This window comes from Meriones unguiculatus, chromosome 17 (genome assembly GCF_030254825.1).
Source record: "Meriones unguiculatus strain TT.TT164.6M chromosome 17, Bangor_MerUng_6.1, whole genome shotgun sequence".
Classification (NCBI taxonomy): Eukaryota; Metazoa; Chordata; class Mammalia; order Rodentia; family Muridae; genus Meriones; species Meriones unguiculatus.
In genome coordinates, this window is record NC_083364.1 from 13,692,555 (window position 1) to 13,711,518 (window position 18,964).

Sequence of the window (18,964 nt, forward strand, 5' to 3'; positions counted from 1 at the left end):
CGTGCTGGAGGCATCTCAAGATACTTCCCAGCCTGGAAGTAAACACATCTATTTTATTCTCGGAAGAGGAGTAACTAATGCTAGATGTGCATTGTAAACCGGGGACTCCTTGAAGCCTCACCCTGCTGAGGGCTGTACTAAACTGTTTATTCCAAAAAAATAAATGTATATATATTTTTTTCTTTAAATAAACAAATATTTATATATAAATAAAAATATATTTTACATATTATATATATATATTCTTAAGCTATTTTTGAAGATGTTTTCTTTGTATATATTAAGCTGAAATTTAATATGTCATGTTAATATTTATATTCTGTCACCTTAGCCCCACTATTGGTATAGACTTAATATATTTAGTGTGAATATTGCCAACTACATGATAATCTATTTTTATACAGGAAAGTTTAATTTTTTATTAATAGTAAATCTTACATTTGTGTTGTTATTCAATAAAGTGTTTATTTAATAAATTTTGGAGTTTTTTCAACATACTTTGCAAGATCCTGTGCCTGCTGTTCCTTGCATGGTGTAGTGAGGTTGTCCGAGAGAACTGGAAAGCAGATGTCCAAGACAAGATCCAACAGTGTAAGCCGGAACCTGTTCATACATCTGCATGCTGAGATTGCTCTCGTTCCAAACTTCTGACGTGAAGACAGGGCACTTTAGCCAAGACCTGTCCTCATCCTGGGAGAAGCTCAATATCACAGCCACGGCTGCCTTGAAAAACCAAACAGAACAACCAAAACAAAAACAATATGTGATATCAAGACTTCAAAAATTCAAAGTTTTAACATAGTAATCAATGGAGTTCTGATACCTAAAATTACTTCTCATCATGTTAAGACCACCTCTGTCCAGACCTCTGGAGAAAGAAAAGAATGTTGAAGTTTTTAACCCCAGATAATTTTTTTTTAATCCCCAAGCTTTTATTATGACTTAAAGTAGAAGGCTCCAGAAGTTCATCTTTTGTAACATAAAGAATTCATGTGAGCCTCACGGAGTTTGCAACTTGGATCTATCTACCTGTCACAGGTCAATTGAACTCCAATCAACAGACTAAGATTCCACAACTTTTGCCTGTTCCTGATGGAATAGGTGTGTGTGGAGGGGCTCCAAATGTAAGAGTTTCCTTTAAGTTCCTTAACTTTAGCTTCTGTCCCTAGTCTGAATATGTCTCAGCAGATTTCCACTCTCCTGACAGTCACCACCCAAGAACCAGAATCAGACAACAAACCACACCAAAAGTGATCTACAGCACCCAAGCCCCAGGCAGTCCTACAAAAGTGGAGAGCCTGGGCTTGCTAGGTGATATGCTCCAGTCCAGCTGCCGTGATTGCTTCCTGTCTTTTACCTTGATCAGGAAATCAGATGCTTCTGATGAGTGCCCCATTTCCTGAATGAATCCCCTCCCAGGCTTTGATTAACATTCCAGCCTTCCTGGGCCCCTACAATGGCATCCTAATTTCAGTTGAGGCCCATTTACAAAATCATCTATGCCACCCCTTATCCTCAACAAAAGACTGAAAAGGTTCAGTCCAACGGAAACTCTCTGGCAAGGAAGACAAATGGCTACTTGGAGTGCCTACCCAACAAACCAGGCTGGCTCATACTGACCTCCAGGCTCCCTTGTTTGAAAAAAAAAAAAAAAAAAGGTACCTGTAAAAACCAACTAGATCAAGATCCATCAGCAGGTTGATCCATTAGCTGAAGCAGTTTTGCAACATGATAGAGCACTCACCATACTCTGTGCAGAACAAGGTTGTGATTGTTTGGCTGTAAGAGAAAACGTTGTTCTATGCAAACCACTCAGCAATCATTAGAGATTCCTGTACTCTCAGGAAAACAAAAAAAAAACAAGCAAACAAACAAACCCCGTACACTGCAGACAGAAAAATGACCCAGAACAGGGGAAGCCCATGGTTGCCATTCTCATTTCCTTGTTTTTCCGGGTCATAACTCTGTCTTCAGCTATTGCAGAACACCAGACACTTCTGTTTCTGCTGATCATCGCTGGCTTGTCCATCGAAAATGTCTTAACTAAATACAGAAATTTTGTTCTGGGTGCCAGTATACTGATGTTTATTAAATCCCAGTGTGAACAGGTTTTAGGCCCACCGAGAGCCCAATTACTGGAGAGACAGATGAAGGTAGCTTGGATATGGATTGCCACAAACAGAAGAGGTTTATTCAGGCCAGTGAGTGATGGAGCTGCTTTGCAAGTCATCAGGGAACAGCCCCAAGAGACAAAGGCATGGGGTTTTTAAAGGAAAAAGCAAGGGAGGCGTGGGGGTTCCAAGCTTGGCAGTACAGGATTGGGTGAATGGGGTTATGGGGTAGTTGACTTTTAATATCATTGGTTCGTTTTAGGCACCCACGTCCAGTCAGGCCTGCCCCCGACATCTGGTGGATATCTGATCTTGAAGTTACACCCAGAATGTCCTGGATGGGGGAGCTGTGGCCATCCGGACCAGTTGCAGGCACCCTATCTCATACTGCAGGCATGGACATTCTTCTGCAGCAGGGTGGGTCTTGTCCCCATTCATCCCCTTCTCCTTTTGTCTGTGTCCTTCTGCTTTCTGAAAAACTACCGGGAGAACTTAGTTTAATTAATATGGGGTTTAGAATTCATAAAGAAACCTGTAAAGCTAGCCTGTTCCTTTCACAGATATGCACCACAGCGTCAAGGATTTGACTCAGGATACAACTTAAGTAGGGGATGGAAGTGATGGCGAACATTATATTTAAAGTTACTGTGCTTAAGAGAACTATCAAAGAAAAAGCGTGTCTAGCCTGTAAGTCCTACTTGTCCAAGGACAGAGGATGTCTCAGAATGCTAGGCGTTGTTCTTGTGATTGCCTGGTCTTGTTCATGGAGGAATCAGACAGTGTGTGGTCACTCCTGTGAACAAGCTTGTTTGCCCTTGACTGCACCTAGATGGAGGTGTCTGAGGATATGCAGGCAGGAAGTCTGCCAGTGTTCCTGCCTCTAGGTGCACAAGGCCAGGATGGACACAGTCTGTTGGCATGCCCGGCCTCACCCGCTGGGGCTCCTGCTCGACAGGACCTGCAAACCAGGACCCAACAGACACCTCGCTGCTCTTAGCTTGCTTTTGTCTGCTGTTTTGTTTGTTTGTTTGCTTGTTTATTTGTTTTTCACATCAAAGAAAAAAATGATACAAATATCTTCCAATATTTTGCCCATTTTTTTCCACCAGGCATTGGTTTTTTTGTACTGAGACTACATTTTGCAATGTTCGTGTATATGACTCGCAAACATTTCCTTTCAAACTGCTGCTGTTGATATTTTTTTCAGAGATTTTTTTTTGGAGTCATATATGGAAACTTATCATCAATCCTCAAGGTAATGGAGATCATTTTCTATGGTTTCTTTTAAACACTTTATAATAATTTTATGTTTAATCTACAGTCCTTTTCAAGGTAACTTTTCATAGGCTGCAAAAAGTGTAACTATTTTGCTCATGGATATCTAATTATTCCAACACCATTTCTTGAAAAAATTTACCTTTTCTTTATTGTTTTTGCACCAGTGTCAAAAACCAACTAACTGTTCACTTGCACATCGACATTAAGATGTTCTGTTGAATGCTTGGGCTCACTGACAACACAGTGCCTTGGTCGCTGTGGCTTTATTCTGTCTGGAGTACTGTGCCTCCTCCATATTTCTTTCACTTTTCCAGACTGTTGTCATTCTTGTGCTTCCCTCATGTGCTTTTACTTGTCGGTGTTTCTAAAGCCTCAAGATTCATTATCTATTTGGATTTACTGAATTCCATCAATAATTTAGGGAATAATTGTTACCTCAAGCACATGTTCTCTGATGAATGCATGTGCTATATGTCCTCAGCAATTTGGGTCTTTCCTTTTCATTTTATTCTCATTGTATTTTATCATAAAGATTCTGTGCATGCTTCTATGGACTTAAGTTAATTCCCATTTTTGGAACTATAGTAAGATGGAAACTTTATTTTCTTTGGCAACTCTACATTGCCAGGCTGTAGGAAAATGACATGCTGTTTTCCACAGTGGCTCTCTCTTAAAGTATTAGGGGAATGATTTGACATTGTGTCACATGAGGTACAGTTCAAAGAACCGGAAATGTTGTCACACTAGTAGAAGACCTGGGCAAACAAGACAAAGTGTATGAGCTAGGAGTGCCAAACATTGGTGACATTTTGGTAGGGATCAGAAGTGAAACTTACCCTGCCCACTATGAAATTATAGAACTATCCCCTAAGTCTAGATGTTGATTAATAAGAGGGAAGTTTAGTCAGAAGCCCCAGAATACAGACATAGAAATCAAGCTGCATCACCAACCTGGGAGTTTTCAAACTGTTATCTTTTAAAGCAGGGAGTCAAAAATAAATAAACAGCTGACAGAGGAAGGTGAGTCCTGGTGCAGTGTGGTGTGAAAGTGAATTAGTGCTCAGAGATCCCAACTGTCCTACTCCTATTGTGTGAGAACACAGCACACAGATAAATATTGCTTCTAGAGTTCAAGGTTGGGCTTCTCCAGACATACACAGCCAAGCTGCAGTTAAGACTGAGTGCAGGGTAGCACAGCCCTCTTTGTTATGAAAGGAGCAGAAATTTTCATGGAAATGCTCTGCTAGTGCTAATTCTCATCTTGACCTGCCTGAGCAAGCTCAAGCCACGGACCGGCAAGAGATCACACAGGCCCCTACCTTTGCAAGTTTGATTCCAAAATGTCTTTCTTCTAGAATGGAGGCAAGGCCAGGCACATTTTGAGGTTCATCAAAACAAGATTAAACTGTTTTGTTTGTAATGAAATGAGTTGATTAGTTAAAAAAAAAGAAAAAAAAGGAAAAAAAAAAAAAAGCTGTTTCTTTTTATTTATTCACTTTCCTGCCAATTGTAGCCCCCTTCCCCCCTCCTCCTGATCCCACCCCCTCATTCTTTCCCTTGACACCCTCCCCTTCTCCTTACAAACTGGGAGCCCCCACCATCACCAACCCACGCCAGCATATCAAGCCACCTTAGGGCCGCATGCATGCCCTATCAACAGAACTGACAGTGCCATGTGCCCTTTGGCATCCACATCACTGTGGCAGTGTACACGTCTCCCAGAGCGAGGAACAGTGCTATTTGTCTGGGTTTAGCCCGGTGTGGCACGTGGAAGACATTAATACAGCCAACCATGATGAAGGAGGAGGTCACTCGCACATCAGAGAGCAGGAAGAGTAGGGAGGGGACAAGCCTCAGTGCACAGCTGATGGGGCCAACACAGAGAAATCTTTCTTTTTATCATTTTTATTCCATTTGTTCCCTCAATTGGAGTGACCTAGAAATAGCTTGCTCATAAATGATTAGCCACATTTACGCACACAGATCTCTTTAATAACAAACCCAGAATTTTCTTTGTAACATTCTGATTTTTTAACTCAGAACAAGTTCACAAATTCACTGACACATAAGCACCCAACTTCTATAATCTATTTTTTAAAGAATTTGTTAGACTAGATCAGAAACCTCTAATACCATGGTCATATATTTTAAGAGTGTGCCTGCAGTGCCCTCTTCTGTTAACTATAGGTAAGTGCAGTTTCCCATCTACCTTTTAGAAGAAAGCTATTTTGGCAAAAGTGTTCGACTGCAAAATTTTGCAAATTTTGGACAGTTTATTTCTACTGACTTCTTTTGTATTAATGACAGTTTACTCATTTTGTTCTACTGACTTCTTTTGTTGCTATGTTAAGAAGCTACAGCATGGAAGAAATGTATTACAAAGATTGAGTTCTTTTTCCAAAACCCGCAAGATTTATGATTTATAATAATGTTTCTCCAGGTTGACTATGTTACCATCTCCCAGGCATGGTTCCTGTTTGTAGGATGACCTATGCTAGTCAATATTAACCGGTACCTGCTCATGGTAGCCGTCAGGCACACACAGGGGTCATCTACAAGACAGAGGTGGCCACACACTGCATTTTGACAAAACCAAGTTTCTGTTTGCTCTCCCACATTGCTCAAACAAGTGATGAGGATGTAGGGTGCTAAATAACTACTTGCTGACTGCACATGTGTTTAAGAACATTCTCCAGATTCCAACAGTTTTCTAAAGAGAGATGCAAGTCTGTTTTACTGGACATGAGCCATGAGACCAAAAAACAAAACAAAACAAAACTTAATGAAAGCAATTTTAGATGGCCACAGATCAGACCAAACAACAGGACAAGTACATAAGATTCTTCTGTGGGGATGGAAAAAATGTTAATAACTAATTAACATTGCTCTGGTACTAATAATAGGGGATTAATAACACCACGGGTACTGAAAAATAGAATGTATGGTATCATGAATTTTAGATGTTCTCTGGGTCAAAATACCAGTAATTTTATAAAGAGGATAAGTAAAAACATTTTGTAATGTATGATTTAAATTTAGGCTAAAGAGCCTTTCTACTCTTATCAACATTTATAAAAGTTTTTGTGCTACTAAAACTGCCCAGGTTTCTCAGAAATCACAATAGAAAATAACTAAGTTCACATGAAAAAAAAATAAAAAATGAAACAAAAAGATCCAATATGCATATAAATAAAGAGTTTAATGAAAGACATTAGAAGATCCAGGCTGGAGAAAAGGCTCGATCAGTAAAGTGCTTGCAAAGAAGAACAAGGTCCAAAGGTCCCAGTTCTGTCCCAGGACACAGTAATCCCAGGGATGGAAAGGCAGAGGCAGGAAGATCCCCAAGGTCCCTTGGTATCTGTCCTGTCTAGTCTTTTGTTAACATGAGCTAGAGTCATCTCAAAGGAGGGAGCCTCAATTGATCCATAAGATACAGTTGTAGGTCATATTCTTCATTAGTGATTGATGAGGAAGGGCCCAGCCCATCCTGAGTGGTGCCATCCCTGGGCTGATGGTCCTAGTTCTCTAAGAAAGCAGGCTGAGCAAGCCATGAGGAGCAAGCCAGTAAGCAACACCCCTCCATGGCCTCTGCATTAGCTCCTGCCTCCAGGTCCGTCCCTGCCTTGCTTGAGTTCCCGTCCTGACTTCCTTCAGTGATATGTAAGTCAAATAAACCTTTTCCTCCCTGACTTTCTTGTTGGTCACAGTGTTTCATTGTAGTAATAGCAGCCCTAACTAAGACAAGTTGGTACCAGGATTGTGGGGTGTTGCTGTGAGACTGAGCTGACCGTGATGTTTTGGGAGGTTTGCAGAAGGACTTAAAACTTTGGATGAAAAAACCATTGAGTGTTGACAGCTTAGTGGGCAGCTGGTGGAGCTTGGAAGATAAGGATGTTGAGAGTGGTGCTGACAATAGAGGCCTGGCTTGTCAAGTTTCAGAGGAAAGCAAAAACTCTGCTGGGCTATTTGTGTGAGGAATCTGTGGTGTCTGTACAGCTGGAGCTGAAGAATCAGCTGTGATTAACAAAAGGCCAGCACCGTTGAAGACAAAGCTTTGTGTGACTGAGACAATCAGTGCTGGTCAGCCTCAGCTGAGTAACTAGCAGCGCTTAGGAGCCCAGCATCATTAATTCAAAGCCTTCTGGAAAGTGTTTTCTCGGGGTCAACACACAGGCGCTGTGTTCCAGAGGTGGCCAAGGCTGTTGGCAACAGAACTTGGTAGTGTATGAGTCACCCAGGTGGTACTGGTTTTGAAGGCATGAAGGAGTGTGGAGATCAGCTGAGACTTGGCTCTGTGAGAAGCCAGGAGAGGCCACTGCTGAAGGTGCAGCCTCAGCAGCAGTTGAAGACCCAGGATTAAAGGGACCATGCAGAGAGCCTCTGAGAGGCTATTGGGGAAGTCCATCCCAGTTGCAGTGACATAAGATGACCACCAAGAAGAGCAACAGCAATGGAATAAAGCCTTCTGGAGCTTAGAAGACAAGCTGTGTGTGCTGCAGGGGGTGGGGCTGGAGAAGTGACCCAAGACCCTTGGAGGAGCCCAGAAGATCATCTGCAAATATTAAAGAAACACACAAAAGAGAAACATGAACACAGTGTACAAATGTGGGGCAAAGCAGCCATTGGTAAGTCAGTGTAAGAGGAAAAGCATGAGAAGACAGTGTAAAGTGTATCCTGTCCTGGTATGGAATTTGCTAGATTGTGTATTTCCTTTAACCAAGTCAGTTTCAGGGAGTCTGTTCTTAAGGCAATGTAGGTTTTCTGTACTGTGTTCCTTGCTCTCTTCTGAGTCTTGCTCACTAAATGAACTGTGAGCATCTGAATTATTCTGCAGTCTGTTTCAGGCAATCTAAAGTAGACTTTGCTTATAAAAATAAAAATAAAGTTACTCTTCAGAGTTCTTCCAGTCACCCCCTTTTCCCAGTTTCCAAGCCCCTTCCACATATAACTGTTTGTTACAGTGGCACCTCCCTTCCAGGTGTTCTACCCACATACTACAGTTTGCTGAGGCTGCTGTAGCGAACTGCCAATGGAGCCATTGAGAACGTTTCAGCTTCTGCCTTCCTCAAGGCGGGAGTGTCTGTGTCTCTGGAAGGCTCTGCACCTCAGCAGCTAGGTCACATTGAGACACTCTGCTGTGTAAGACAATAGTCAAAGGATCTAGAGATTAGGGTATGACCTGGAGAAGCGGGGCATTATTTAGCCTGACACATTTGGATGTTTTATACAATGGCCCACATTTTCATACTGGTTGTTAGTGTGGCTTTAAGAGCATGGCATAATGGAAATGGACCAAAGAATATCTTTCAAAATAACTGACAAGGGGTTCTCAGAGGTTGTAGGCCTGCATATTAATGTTACCTCATGTAACAAAACAAAGCATCCTGGTTGCCCTTAGGAGACAGGATGAAGTGTCTGTCAGCTTGCAGATGGGATCATGCCATCAAGGATGTCTGAGCAAATGGGGAGGTGATATCTATCCCCTTGACACACTAAATGCTTTGGTGTACTTGTAGCTTCAGCGCAAGACAATTAGTCTCTCCAGTCACGATATTAAATTAATTCTAATAATGATGGTATTTTAGTTTATAATATACATTTTGCTTCAGAATATGATGGGTAGCCAGGGTTCAGGAACATTTGGGGTTCCTCGGTATAAGTACAATGTCCTGTCATCTTTACAACTACAGCCACTGAAGTCTGCCCCGCATACAGTAAGCTGCCACACATGATCGAGGATTGTCTCAGTCACTGCAACCGACCATGGAGAGAAACGTCTCAGCTCAGAGTAAAAAGAGAAAAGAATAAAACATACATTTTCCTAACATTCTAAAATGGATGAGACAGCAGATGTGTCTGGTTTTGTTCTTTGACTACCAGGTTTGTATCTGTGGGAACATGTTTTCGAAGGCACTCTTGATCCCCCAGATGTGACTGCGCAATGGAGGGAAGGACAGTTGATTGTAGGAAGAACACAGTACAGGTACTATTAGACAACACTGACCTTGCCTGCCGCGTGACGCCTCATGGACCTACTGGAGGGAATGTACTCTCATAAGTATGCTCTATATTTTATCATATAGTATGCACAGTATATTTATACTTCTATAAACCTATTTTATATTTTTATGCTTCAGCTTGGGAAGAAAACAGAAATCAATCCTGGGAATGAATAAATAAATAAATAGGTCCTGCTTACACTTTAGTAAACGTTTGCTTATTGAATTAGACATTTCAAGGTAATTTTGGAGGGAGACCTGCCTCAGTGGCAGATGAGTTGCCTGGCATGTGCCAGGCCCCGGGGTCAGTCCCCAGTGCAGAGAAGAGAGAAACTAAAAGTCTGTAAATAAATCCTGGGGAGTCTTATTTCTATTTTGGTTTTAGCTAATGATATGGAAAACTTCATGTTCCGCATTTCATACACTTTACTGGTAAATGAACACAATGTTCTATGCCTTAGAGGACAAAAGTAAACATTACTTTCATGATTTTCTTTTCGTTCATAGTTAGGTTAACCTGGAAATACTCAGAGTCCAACTGTTACTTATTAAAACATTTTTATGTCATATCTACTATGATTTACGTAATTATGTAGGCTCCTTTTTTTTCCAAAATTCAAAACTGTTTCTGTTTTGATTTTTAGATTCTAAAAAACCAGTGCAATGCCAAGACTTTTAAGGATTTTACTTTTATTTAACTTACATATCACTGTATAACTTCTTAATTTTCAAATAAAATTAAGGTGATTTTAATTAGAAAAAACATAGTTTTATCATGAAGGTACTGTTTCCAGTTGGCTTTTAACGGAAATAAATATTAGTTGTTTTTACATGTTTACTTCATTTTTGTTATTGTTGTTGTTTCAAGACAGTGTTTTTCTGTGTAGCCTTGGCTGCCCTGGACTTGCTTTGTAGACCAGGCTGGCCTCAAACTCACAACGATCTGCCTGCCTCTGCCTCCTCAGTTTTGGGATTACAGGTGTACATCACTGAACCCGGCTTGTCCCGGTTTGTCTTCAATTAAATATTTTATATAATGTTAGTACATGAGGACATGAATACATGTTAGATCATGAATACATGATCCAGTCCAACCTGCATTCCCTCCCCTCCAGTTCCTTCTCTGTACAACCCATCACTTCTCCCTTCAACCTTATGTTCACATGTGTGCTGACATACACACCTCGACAGCCTGCAGCTACCAGCTGGTTTTGAGAACAGGTTTATGTGGAAGCTCATTGATTAGGCTAGGCTGTCTGGACAGTGAGCACCAGGGATCTGCCTCTCCATCACGACATCAGCCTTTCATCTTAGTTCAAGAATTGTCCTTAGGTCCTCATGCTCACGGCACAAGCACTTTGCCAACCCAGCTAGCTCCCTAGCCTGTCATTGCTGACTCTCTCAAAGGAATCATGCATGCAGTGTAAACAAGTATTTAGCCTCATTGTTCTAATCTCATTGTAGGTTGTGTGTATACTCCTAAGCTTCATACTAGTTAGATTTCACTGCTTGAAAGAGTAAGTGGATCTTAGTGGCATGAAGGCTGTCATAGAATGTGCAACACCTTGGGTTCAATGGCCAGTACAAAAAAAAAAAAAAAAGTGAATGTCTATTGCATGCATAAATTGCTTTCTGTGTTTGTAGTTGAGCAGTGAACATGTCAGTGGACTAACTTTGCAGAGACGTTTCTGGAATTCAACTAGTCTATAGAATGGAATATGTGAGACTCTCATTTCTTCCCTGAAGGCACAGTCATGCCTGTCACCCTAAGCTTATGATTACTTGGTATTACCACAGTGATAGAAAACATTGTTAACTACCACGAAGAAAGTCTAAGCCCAGTTTTCCTTTCTGAGGTTTGTACGCAAGATTTTACAATCATGGAAGAAACCTTGTTCTTTCCTCTTAGAGAACTTTGTAGTCAAGTTCTGTGACAGACTTTTAAAATACCTTATTAAAAAATGAATAGTAGTAGATAATGTATGCAAAGTGAATGAAGTCTCATGGAATCGCAAGTTGTAGTCTCAGTCAAGTTACACTTAAGCTAACTTAAGTGAGTTTCAAAACTCTACTGTTTGCACAGTTACTTCGGACTGAAATGATTCCTCTGGGCTCGCTATATGGAAGTGCTTACTCTGAAGACATTTTTCAGTTGAAGCAAGCGGTAGAAAAATATATTGAACATTGTAAGTTCTGATGCTTACACATATGCTGAGTAACCCACAAGAGCAAATTAGAATTCTGTACATGATTATTTTCAGTTAATGGATTTTCAGTAATAACCTTAGATAATTAGAACACAAAGAACACAACACTCATTCTGTACATTATACTACTCATACACAAGCCTTATTTTTATAATGTTAGTGTATTTTCGTGTTTTAAGCTAAGGGTTGGAAATACAGCTCAGTTAGTAGCACTCTCACTGAACATGCGCACATCTGCGCTTGGTTCCCAGCACCACATGGACAGGGAGTGGGGCGCACATTCTTATTCCTAGCACACTGAGAGTGAGGGCATCTGTAATTCTCTCCCTTAACTAGATGTGCAGGCATCTATACCCCTTCTCTCTCGAGCCTTCACTCACCCTGAGCTCTCTAGGAGGTGATCTCCCTACTCCAGGATGTTCTGTGCATTCCATCCATCTCTTCTCAGACCATGTTCTGTCAGGTGCTGCCTCTCTCTCCTTCATTTTCCTCCCCCACTACATTCTGTTGATCCTCATCCGGAATTTCAGAATGGTTGTCCCCACTCACTGTTTTCACTTCCCAACTGCTCATTCCCTTGCACTTTGACTCCCAAAGTTCAGAACAATTCGGCGGCAGTGATTGCTTGGGGCAGCAGATGACAGTGTGAGTTTTGGAGCATGTCTATTCCTTTTATGAAGACTCTTAAAAATATATTGCAAAGAAGAAAATACAACATTCTCCAACTTGCTAACCATTCAGACTTAATATATCTCAGCTGTCAGGAATTCTCTATGTTTAACTTTCCTCCTAACAGAATAGTTTCCAATAAAACCTTTTCTTTGTTTCTTACTCTTTTTATTCTTCACTAAAGAATTGCTATTAGGAACTTAATGTATAATCTCACTCAGATTTTTATATTTCTACTGATGGAAGATATATAAGTATTTTTCAATACTTATTTTTATGTACTTTCATATTTACATAAAATTATCCTTTAAGGGCTAGTAAGATGACTTGCCAGGTAAAAGTGGTTGCCCTTAACTCAGACAACCTGAATTCAACCCCAAGGTCTGCATGGTGGAAGGAGAGAACCAACTCCTTCAAGTTGTCCTCTGGCTGTCACAAGCACGCCTTGGCACGCATGCACATAAATCCTTTTAATTATGCTCAGAATCTCCTGAAGCTTGATGCATTCCTTTACATTGTATCTTAATGCCTTGCCTTCAGTGAAGAAATGAGAGTCCACTCTCATATACTAGCTGAATTTCTACATCCAAAGCTTTCTATTATTCTGTCCCACTTGCTCAGAAGAATTTGCATTATACAAATTGCACTTCCAACAAGAATATTAATTAAATCTTATTCTAGATTTTATATAAAACGATTGAAATTTTCTTTGTTCAGTTTTGTTTATCTCATGCTTGTGGTGTGTTGTTTTCAACAGCTTCATCACTGGCCCGGGTGTGGTTCCAGGGTACTTCTCCATAGAGGTGGACAATGTGGTCCTTGTGTTAAATGGAAGAGAAAAAGCAAAGATCTCCCATGCCACCCAGTGGTTACTTTATGCACAGAATTTAATGCAAACCCAGAAACTGCAGCATCTGGCTGTTGTCTTGCTTGGAAATGAATACTGTGACAATGACTGGATAATGCAGTTCCTCAAAAGAAATGGAGGCTTTGTGGACCTACTTTTCATAACATACGACAGCCCTTGGATTAATGGCACAGATGTTTTCCAGTGGCCTTTAGGTGTAGCAGCGTAAGTACAAGATAAGAAAGGCATCCCTCGGGTGTTCTGAACAGAACAGGGAAGATGGTGTTTTATTTTATTTTATTTTTAAACTCATAATGTGAATTTGAATTTGTTTGGAATTTGCAAATTTGTTTGTAGATTTTATACAGACTTACATAATTAGTAATGTGCTTGACAATTTGGCATAATAGAATTTATGACTTTAGCCTCCCCATGTGCTATTAAGCAGAAATCCAAATCTAGTCAGTTATCTTTTCCTCTGATACACTGTTATATTTGATTATGAAATATTTGCATATTTGAAAGAAAGTGGTTGATTTAATGCATCACACATGAAGATGGTGTTTTAAATGGCAGTAGGTTCACTGGTGATGAGGCAGGCCTATCTTTCCTACCATCAAAAAGAGTGGCCTAGAGCCTCAGTGGCAATAGTAACTACTTTGTTGTATTTTACCATCTTCTGAGGAGAACTGAAAAGTACTTGTTTGTTCTAAAAATGGATATAGGATAAAAATTTAAGCTTAATAGTGCCCTGAAGAGAGGTTTAGCAGAGAATGAACAAAGGCAGAGCCATAATTCTAGTTTAAACAAATACTGTTGTGGCAATATTTTTATATACTGTATAGACTTCCCTTGGGTTTGTGAATGGCTGACTTGATGTTAATCTCAACTGTAAAAGCAGAGGTTAATTAAATGATAGTTTAGGATCCTCAATATATAATCATCCTCCAGTTTAAAAAAAATGGAAAACATTTTTTAAACTTTCTGTGGATAGATTTTTAATAGTAAGAGATAGGCTCTCAGTAGTATATAAACTTTCTGAGGTCAGGAGTTTTCTTCCCAGATTTAAAATAGTTCTGTAGAAATGGGCTATAGAGGTGGCTGGGGCAGTTAAGAACAATTACTGCTCATATAGGAAACTCAGATTCAGTTCTAAGCACCCATATTCTGTGTCTCATAGCCATGTGTGATTACAGTTCCAAGGCTCTGAATCCCTGTTCTGAACTCTGCGGGTGCTTGGCTACACATGGAGACAAGCAGGCACACAAATATACTAATATACACATAAATTTAAAAAAAGTAAATTTTAAAATAATGCTTATACACAGTAGGTACTCACATATTTGTTGAGGAAATGAATCATCTCACTGATAGAATTAAATCCGACATTCGTTATTATGTCACTGGTTACCACCATGTCTGAATTCAGACTGCTTTAGCTGTACAAATGTCACTAGAGAAATGCCAGGGACAGGTATTCCCACCCCTATGTGGACAACATTCCAGGCGAACAGGTTTAGGCTGGGACCAGCCTTAAAATTTCAAAAACTTTGTAAGTACACCCAACCTTCAGAAAAATCTATTTATTGAAAAGAGCCTGTATTTGTAGAAATGTTTATACTTTTTCCACATTGTATAACATCACCTACTCGCCTAATAGAAGACAGAAGCATAGTCATTTTGGTGTTGCCAACCTCACCCTGTTCCCGATGAGGAGACATTGGGTAGCATCCGGAAACCTTTTGGTTGTCTCAACTGAAGAGGGGGAATTATAACAACTGGTGTCAAGGGGGTAGAGCCCAGGAATGTTATTAAACATGGTGCAGTCTATGGCACTCTTTCAAACAAAAACTTATTTGACCCAAAATGCCATAATAATCTTGTGTACAGGATAGACTACAGGCACACATTTATATGCAAACCAGTGCCCATGGAATGAGCCCCCTCTGTAGAATAACAGGTTTGTTGTAAGCAGTGATTAATATATCTTCTAGTAAACTGCTGATAGTCCTAACATCTGTATAACGAAATCACCACATAGAGACTGGCTTTATTTAGTTAACCTAGAACACAGTGCTGGGCAATAATTACTCCATCCTAAACATCCAAGCCCTCATAGTTTCCTAACATTTAGATTTCCCATGTTATACTTGCTTTTTGTGAAATATTATGTCCAGGCCATCTCCACGTAGTTCCAAGATCTCTCCTCCAGCTCTCTCTCCTAGCTCTCCTCTCCTCCCACTGCCCTCTGGCTCCTCCCCTCTTTCCTGTCCTCTGGCTCCTTTCAGCTCAATATTGTGTCTAATTTCTTTATTTTGGGATGTTTGCACACAGTTGAGACAGTATGCTTAAAATAAGTATCACAAGGCAATATCCAGATTGAAACCAGACAGATGGGGGGGGGGGGAATCAGCATTTGAATGAACAAGGGTAAGGTGTATACATTTCAAAAGAATGTTATACCAACACAGGTTTTATTCATTGTTTTATTCTTTGGAATTTTTTTGAAATTAACTCTTCAGAGATCATGATTATAACAGTATATTTTCTTTTTAGTGGACAAATAGGACTGTTTATGTCTATGGTGTACAATGTGCTTAGAAATCATTGTCCTTAACAGATGGCTTAACAAGCCAAGCTGAGGGGCATCCTACCATATAGTAATTCATTACTTGCTTTTATAGATACAGAAAGTTTCCCGTGGTTGAAGCCAGCTGGTCGATGCTGCATGATGAGAGGCCCTACATATGTAATTTTTTAGGAACTGTCTATGAAAACTCATCAAGACAAGCACTAATGAACATTTTGAAACAAGATGGAAGTGATAAACTTTGTTGGGTTTCTGCAAGAGAGCAGAAAGTTCAATGTTTGCATGGTTCCTTCCTGTTGCTCTCCAATCCGAATGTCACCTTGTGTACAAATAGGTTTCCAGAGAAACAGTGGTAACTGCTTATTCCAGCCTCCTGTCTAAAGGTACAGTAGTAACTAAAACTTAGGAAACTGGCTTTTCTCCAGTCTTTCCCATTATAATCAGGAAGCAAGTATTGATGGAGTAATGAAAGTCATTTTGCAATAATTTCTTTTGCTATTAAATAAACACATGGAGTATAAAGCTGAGTGGCCAGGGAATGGATGCCTAAAATATATGCTTCTAGATCTAGAAATTTATTTTTTAATTATGACAGAAATTGCCTTCTAGATGGATATCACTAATTACTATGAATTTAATACAATTACTGTTAATGTAATTGTATTAAATTCATTTACTCTGAGTTATCAAACAACTGCCAAATGACAAAAACCATCTTACTCATAAAAACAGTGAAAACAAAACAAAAACATTGCCCTCATAGCACTTGTTGGAGGAGACAAGTAAAACAGTGTGTGTCAGGAGATGGTAATGACGTGTGAGAAGAGAATTAAAGACAAGAAGGCCACAGAGAGGACTGAGGTGGAGGGTAGAACATTTGTTTTCAGGTAGCGAAGGAGAGCACCAGGTGGAGGGCTATATTATATACAGGCCTGAAGAGGGCACAAGAGTCAGCAGGGTCCATTTAGAGAGGGGAGCCAAGGCAAAGGACATAAGGCAGGGGGGTGCTTACACAGCAGCTGAAGGGCTGGTGAGTGAGAGGTGGTATGAGAGAGCAAAGTCTTACTGGAGGACAAGCACTAATAAAATGGTTCTGGTTGAGCTGAGCTAGAGGTCAGGTAGTACCCTCTGTGCTCCTGCTGCTTCTAGACCATTCTGTCCTTCTGCACCCGGAACCCCAGTTCTCAGTCTCATGCCAGTGTGTATAACTGGAACTCTGTAGCCCTGAGCCTTCACCTTCACCTTACCTCCCTGATTCCTTAAAGACTGGAGCTCCATTGCCCCTCTGGCTGACACCAGTCTTGTCTGAATTCTTGGTGACTTCTAAGTCTAGCCAATCCTTCTATCACCTTGGTATAAGGTTTCTTTCCTTTCTCCCCTTTATAGATCATAGGCTTCGATCAGCCATTTCCTGTTATGGTCATTTCCTAAATGACCACTTGCATTTCACATACCACAAGGTTTCTCCATGACCTGGAATTCTAGCATTTCTGTTGGTAATCATCCTATCTTGCCATTCCAACTCATTCTCTGTAATGGGACTCCACAGTTCAGCTGGAATTTACAACATGGTTTTTACTATGCCCAGATTGTTCTTCCTGTCCCTGTATCAACTTCTGAATTACACAGCTTAAATTCTACAGTCAACCAGCCCTGCATATATGTTCCCCTTTCTAATTCCCCCATCTAGCAAGCCCTACCTGTCTAGTCTCCCCTTCTGCCCACCCCATAGCCATACTCAGCTGTGCATAAGTTTAGACAGTTTGAAAGCTGAAGAACCCATCACTCCTATATTTCCTAAAGTATTCCCCCTTCGTCCTCAAAGACTGCTTTATACCTTCTGTCCTAACCTCTTGACACCTCCTCAGTCTCCCTTTAGAGATTGGAGCTTATTTCACTAAGAGAATACAAATAGAAAAGAATGCCAGGCTCAGCTTCTGCATGTATGTGGCCTATATATTCATTCCATTCTCAAGACCACAGCCAGATTGATTGTTAAAATGTTTATTGCTTATGTCGTTCCCTCTTCAGAACACTACAGTTGAGTCTTCTGTAAGCAGACTTCATGGTTTTTGACTGCTCGCCTAAGTTCCCCTACTTCCACCTTGCTGGCCTCCCTACCAGTTCTGGGGCTTCAGACTTTCTAGAAAATGTCCTGACTTAACTGAAAGACCTAATGCCCACCACTGGATAAAGCACAGCTGCATCAGAGTAAGACAAGAGGACACAGCACTCCGGAAATACGATTGAATGAATAATACCCATTCGAAGATTGATCACTGGATATTTTTAAATATAAAGTAATAAAATGTTCAGATTATTTCCAAATGTTCAAAACAAAAAAAAAACTTTTTTTAGGTAGTCTTACGTAGCACAGGCTGGCCTCAAACTCGGTATTTAGCCCAGGATGATGTTAAACTCCTGATTCTTCCTATGCCTCCCAACTTGTAGAATTAGGGAATTATAAACCCAGTTTATGGATAGATGATGATCAATACTAGGTCTGAGTTCTAGCAGCTGGGCTATACCCACACCCCCAAACCTTAAAGAAGTTTTAAGAAATGTGTTTGGTCCAACATTTTCAATGCCTCTCATATTTATCATCTCTCTGATGTGTTCACATTTTTGATAAATGACATTAAAAGATTTGCTTCAAAAAAGATGCCATAGGAAAGTAAAACCTTACAGGGATTTCCTTGTTGTTTGTTTAATTTCCTAGGTGGTAGCCTCAGGAGACAAATGAAAGTCTTAAGAATTACCAAGATGCTTTGCTTCAGAGTGACCTCACTTTGTGTCCTGTAGGAGTGAACACAGAGTGTTACAGAATATATGAGGCCTGCTCGTTTGGCTCCATTCCTGTGGTAGAAGATGTGATGACAGCTGGCAACTGTGGAAACATGTCCAGTCACCACAGCGCTCCTCTGCAGTTACTCAAGGCCATGGGTGCCCCCTTTATCTTCATCAAGGACTGGAAGGAGCTTCCTGCCGTTTTAGAAAAGGAGAAGACTGTAACTTTACAAGAAAAGATTCAAAGAAGAAAAATGTTACTTCACTGGTACCAATACTTCAAAACAGAACTAAAGTGGAAATGTACTAATATTTTAGAAAGCTCATTTTTTAATGAATGATAAAGGTTAATCATACCTAGCTGTAAGTGTGTGTTCCTAAGAGTTAATATGTACAGCACTTGATAATGTGGCTCCATCAACTCAGTTTCACAGAAGGGACCAAATGTTCTCCTTTTTGGCTACTGCTGTATACAA

At 40.3% G+C, this 18,964-nt stretch overlaps 1 long non-coding RNA gene and 1 pseudogene across 1 annotated transcript in view; one reads left to right on the forward strand and one right to left on the reverse strand.

Moving 5' to 3' along the window:
- Positions 1 to 18,964, reverse strand: part of LOC132648628 (uncharacterized) — a 356,879-nt gene that overhangs the window by 273,476 nt on the left and 64,439 nt on the right. The window lies entirely within an intron of this gene.
- On the forward strand, positions 7,945 to 18,839 carry LOC132648650 (ribitol-5-phosphate xylosyltransferase 1-like; annotated as a pseudogene).